Here is a 6,000-nt window from a genome sequence, read left to right as displayed (position 1 = left end):
CATTAATGTCAAAGACGAATCATATGTCAATGCTTCTACCTTGAATATCATGCTATGCTACTTTATCTTTAACGATAATAAAGGATAGAAGTAAACATAGTTTGATGATCTAAAAAACATATGAGATAGGAGGCTCTGTAACGGAAAGGTTTAAATTTGATTTTGGAAAAAATATAATTAATTCTGTTTTTAGCATTAATTAAGGTAACATGGAACATGACAAATATATCAAATTGATTCAAAATCGTAAATTAGTCTTTTTAGTTTTCTCAGTGCTCACTTGAACTAACCTGAATTATTCTTCCTCTTATTCTACGGCAGAAATGCAGGCTATGAAGCCAGGATTGACGCAGCTTGAATGGTAATTATTCTAAATATTTCTACTTCTTACTGGGCTTTTCAGAAATTAATGAAAATTTAATCATGTTTAATACATTGACCAGAGGATCTTTTTTTATTTTCTGTTCTTGAGATATTTTTAGATTTTATTGGGCGATGTGTATTTCTATACTGGGAGTCTCACTGGGCAAACGTATCAAAGTCATGAACGATGAGGGTCTTGTGAATAAGTAAAATAGTTTAATGTGTTACTCATATTATTTAAATTAACATTCTTTTGCTCCTTTGGAGATGATAGGTGATAGCCCAGTTATTGGGAGGGCCTTATCTGACTTTACTGGTAGGGACATTTTAGCTAGTTAACTTATACAATAAATGTTTCCTTTCTGAACATTTCGAAATTCCGAGCACGTAATAATAATGGACAATTCTTAGGTCAGTGAATTAAATAATAGCGGATTTATAGTATTAGGACCTCTAAATACGGGAATTTTATAAAACGGATGTCGATTCTTCTTTTCACTGCGATAGAAAAATACATAAGTGTTAAATTCGCTCTCGTAATGGACAGACTAGAGGACATCTACTGGTTATGGCTTTGAATTTTCACATTCAGGCAAACTTTTCTGGTTTTTGTTTATATGGTCTTACGACCTGATTGCCGCTCTTCACCATAAATTATAATAATGTTTATTTTTAAAATTTTGAATTTATAGGCCATCCTGTACAATAATAATGTGTCCCTAACTCATATGAACTGGTTAAAATACAAATAATCTTTAATTAAAAACTAAGCATAATTGAACAGCAATCGACAAAAATGCAATTTTCATCAAATAACTGTTTTACCAATACCATTATCGACCGAAATCAATTTTTGTTGTTTACCCATTGTAAATCATAACGCGACCAACAGACTATGAAGAACGCATGGAGATTATGTTTTTTTAATTCAAGGGCTATTTTTTTCAAGTTCCGTTTCAATATCTGTGCATGCTCAGTTTCTACAGAAATGCGGTTTTTCTTTAGAATCATTTATTTTCTACCAAATCACATCGAACAAGTAAACTATATATTTGATGTCACAGTTTTGATCTGAGTACATTTTGATTATGGCAACTGCAATCCAAACTCTCGCCATATGTGAGATTCGTTTACATCACAATTATTGCAGCATTGTACTGTGAAACTTTTAAACGTTTAAAAAGAAATATAGAAAACAAAAGCAGAGGCATGTGGTCTTCAGGAGTAATCTTACCTCATGACTATGTAAGCCCCATGCAACAGTACAGCCTAACGAACTGCTTAAGAATTTTGGAAGGGAATTGTTGGACCATCCATTGTACAAACCTAAGTCGTCACCAAACGAATTTCACTGGTTGGTTAAGATAAAAATATTAATGTTACATATGTTATAAATGTGGTTGGGAAGTAGTAGATCAACTACTCCCCAAAAATAGTTTGGATACATAATTAACTTAATTGTATAACGAAACATGCTTTGCTGATATCATTTGTTTTTGCTAGTTCGCCGGAATTAAAGAAATAGCCCTCGTATCTTTCCCTTTTTTCTTTTCCTATATATTTTTTTATGAAGGAATTCATACATATATTCAGTTTTTTTGTTTTATTACGTACGAGAGAACATAAATATTATAAATCCTTAATAAACATTAAATTTTCATTTTACAAATAATGTAAAAATTTGGGGGAAATAACCTTTCAGAAACAGTCGACATAAATGAATATCAGAATACACACCTTGTGCAACTATCATAAAATGTCTATGTATTTGGCCACCATTATTTTGGGGATCTTAGACCACTGTTCCAGGCGCATGCTGGATTCGACGCCAAAAACCTGGAAAATAAAAATACAATGTAGTGTCGGTTACTCAGCAAAATCAACGGTTTCTTAACCGTTGCAGTAATTTTCACGGTTTTCTGTATTTTCGCCAATTACCTTTTTTCCTAAGCTCAAACACAGTTCAAATAGATAAATGAAATCTGACTCCACACTCTCACGTTGATTATTCAAGTAAAACTGTACGGTGTCATTGATTCACGACTAATTTGATTCGTTTTCGATATAATGGACGGTGTTTAAATTCGATTTTTATTAGCTCGTTTGCCTTTTCGATTTTCAAAAATCGAAAAATGCTCTTTAGCAGATTTTTGCAGCTTATAAAAATAAAATGTACGCAGTTTATTCAAGTAACTCCGCATTAATTATTTATTTTTAAATTAAATTGAAAGTGTTAAATTCCAATAAATAACAATCGATAGTGATCTCGTTGTGGCCAAAAATGATTATTTGTTCAAGAATGTTAAAAAAATACCGCGTGTTTCTTTAAAAATTGAAAATTCGGGTCATTTCTAACCTAACTGCAAATAACTGTGTGTTCAATTTTATCCAGAAAAGTTCTTAATATTGTCTGGTATTTCCGCTTCACAAAAAAATGCATAATTCCTATTATCATTAATAATTAGGAAAAAGATCTAAAACGGGACACTCTGTATGAAGTGATTCGAATTCGGTGTGATTTAGGGTTTTAGGATCTGTAGGGTATATAAAAAATTAATATGTTATATGTTTCTTGAGATCGAGTTCAATTAACATTTTTTGCTGTTCAATTTCCCCACTACGAGGGCCTTCCCAAAACTCGACATTGAAAAAACACCCCTTACAATTGGACAACCCGCTGTTACCGAACAAATTATTACCAATTACAAATATTAGCTAATATTTTCTTAAGGTACTTCTTGAGGTGGATCAATTTCTAAAAAAATAAAGAAATAATGGAAATATTAGTCCATTAGTTCGGCAATTATGGTAGGTATGATGTTTTATTAAACCTGCGAAAAATATGTAGCATCTCATTTGAGGCCTAATATCGATGGGAAATAAAATTTAAGAGAATCTGTAACAGATTTAAAAAGTCATACACGTTGTTGGAGCTCGAATTTAGAGAAAAAATTCTTGGTACAAGCAGCATTCTCGCGTTACGTGGTGTTTCCCAAAATTTAATATTTTTAAGCGATTCATATAGCTCGCCAACTCCATGCCAAATCCAAAACTCACAGTTTTTTACATGGGGTACGCAGTCATTTTTAAGCCTGTTCGATCACGTTTTTTAGAACCAATCCAAACATACAAAATCACCCAAACTTTGACTGTTTAGTTGATGAACAGAAGTTTATAAATAAAAAAAGTTCTGAAATCTGCCACACACCATGTACTGCTTACTCTCTTTTTACTATGTGTTATTTGATGTCCTATTTACTAAACGGACATACGGACGCCTCCGATAAAAAGTTTTACCGCAAGCATGTCAACGTCAGATGCCCACAAAACGTTTTAACACTGACACATGCCACTTTGATTCTCGTGCAGTCAAACTTTTTATTGGGCACTGATGGTTATGTTTTACTTTCAGTTCGCAAAAGCGTGCGGTAAAGCCGTTTTACCGCAAGCGGTTTGGAGACATTTTTATTAACCATAATTATGAGACATAATTATAACAATTTCTACTGAATAGTAAAAATTTTCAAGAGTTATGGAACGATTATGTTTGTTTCTTTATAAAATTAGAAACACTTCTGTCGTAACAAATTTCTATGTTATCCTCTAGTTATTGCGGTAGGAGCAGATCCTCATTAATCATGACTTCCAAGCTGTTCCATGCTCGGATGGTCTTGATGAGTTCAACAGAATACAAACGTTTTTGTTTTGTTTCGAGTCAGCTTAAGGAACATATAGGGTGTTTCTGAAAAAGCACATTTTCAAATTTCATTTCATTGTTGTCCAATGTTTCGGCGCTAAACACGTTAAGGTTTTTTAAAAATTTCATTCGTCGATTTTCCATGGATCGTTTCCGTGTTTGCATCCCTCGTTGAATTTAAACAATGAAGAGTGCGCTAGGTGGTGAGAAAATAATTTGAAAAATCTCAGAATATATAGAATTTTCTTTTAAAAATCGAAAGTTTGAGATTTTCCAAACTAACTGAAAGTGTTCAAGTAGCAAAAGTTTTTTTCACAAGTTTAAATTTAATCCCCTGGCCCACTAGGGCGGGCGTCCACTCTTTCGACAAAGAAGCTGGTAGACAGTTGCCAGTACCGTTTAGAAAATTAACCCACACACGGGGGGAGGGTGGTGAAAGAAAATCAACTTTAGCACAAATGAATATCACCCTCAGAGTGATTCAAGCTTGATACTAAACATTTTTTTATTAGATGCTTAGATTTCGAGATATTTCGATATTCCAGGTTAAATGTTACACACTGTGTATTTTACATAAAGCGCTACCTAAAAATAGCATGGTCTGGCCAAAAGATTATAAGTAATTAATTTAACTGGTTCTTTATTAATATAAATGTTTATTTATGAGATATCGATATTCTGGAAAAAAGAACTAATAACTAGCATGTGCACGCTTTTTTCTCTCGGAAAAAAGTGTATTGTTGACGGGACGATTGTTTGCTTAATGTTGTTTATATTTTATCGATTTCTTTACTGAAACGTTTTCAAGAAAAAATATCGAACTTCAAATTAACAGTAATAAAATTAGGAATTTCCATCATTTCGTTAGGAAAATCATTTTCCGTATCTCCCTCATTTTATCAACCTTGGTATATTTTATATTATATAGTGATATTCCTACGCTGTCTAAAAAGGAAAAAAAGCTAGATTTTCCGCGCTTCTTTAGGCTGTTCCGCAATGCATGTGCAAATAGTTACAATATGATACACCTACATCTTATCTTAAAAAAAAACTCATTTCTTTTCTTTAAGAACTCTCATATTCGCCGAGTTGAAGTAAAATTGCAGTTCGTAGGAAGTTTATAATTTATCTTGCCAACTTCTGAACATCGCACAAAACATATCTACATACTTCGAACTCCCACTTGAAAAAGTTTCAATATCACGTTGTTCTGATCTTTCGCCCCGCAAATCTCACTGAGATACAGTAATCGATCTGGGTATTTAAATTCTAAAATCACATGGCTGTGAAAACTTGAGACCCAGAAGGGGAAAAAGATGCAATTTTGGAACTTATCCTGTTTTTGGAGCTGCCGAAATTCGATGAACGCTTGCGCCTGATTCTTCAAAATTGCACGCGCCCCATTGTCGCCAGTTTCAGTGTTTGCCTTCAATGCTCCCACGTCGAACCGTCAACCGTTTCGCCCGAATTTTACTCGTTAATGTGCGCTTCGTTATGGTGCAGTTTGACGAACTGCAAACTGACTTTAAAACTCAAAAAAACTTCTAAAAGGTTAATTTTCGAAAATCTCACGCAACGCTATTAACTTTCACAACCGCTTTCGCGGAGTGTCATAACTTCATAAAGTATGACAGACGCTTTATAAAAGTTATCGGTAAGAAGTGGTTTATGGACTCCTCTCAATCTGGAATTCTATTTGAAAGTTGGTGATTTCCTAATATTGCAGTTTTCGATTCCTGGACAAAATGTGTAAGTATGAGTCGAGTTTAGGCAATAAATTGGAATTGTTATTAGTGGTGAATAGGTCCAATTTATGGGCTTCGTGGCAAACACGATAAACTGGAAAATTAATGAAGGCCACCGGATAATCACTGATTGTGAGCTTTAGTGGGGAAGAGTACTGAGGGATCATAATGGGTCTCATCCTGGGTTAATAGAAA

At 33.6% G+C, this 6,000-nt stretch overlaps 1 protein-coding gene across 3 annotated transcripts in view; it reads left to right on the top strand.

The window, feature by feature from the left end:
• The first annotated feature begins 5,490 nt into the window (after window positions 1–5,490).
• Window positions 5,491–6,000, top strand: part of LOC136344102 (dopamine receptor 2-like) — a 53,578-nt gene continuing 53,068 nt past the window's right edge. For all 3 annotated transcript variants that reach the window (XM_066291226.1, XM_066291228.1, XM_066291227.1), the window contains exon 1: window positions 5,491–5,809. The gene's annotated coding sequence lies outside the window, so the exon portion shown is untranslated. The remainder of the gene's footprint in view (window positions 5,810–6,000) is intronic.

This window comes from Euwallacea fornicatus, chromosome 16 (assembly GCF_040115645.1).
Source record: "Euwallacea fornicatus isolate EFF26 chromosome 16, ASM4011564v1, whole genome shotgun sequence".
Lineage (NCBI taxonomy): Eukaryota > Metazoa > Arthropoda > Insecta > Coleoptera > Curculionidae > Euwallacea > Euwallacea fornicatus.
Note: the sequence above shows the minus strand (reverse complement) of the source record. Positions and strands in the feature narration are given on the sequence as shown.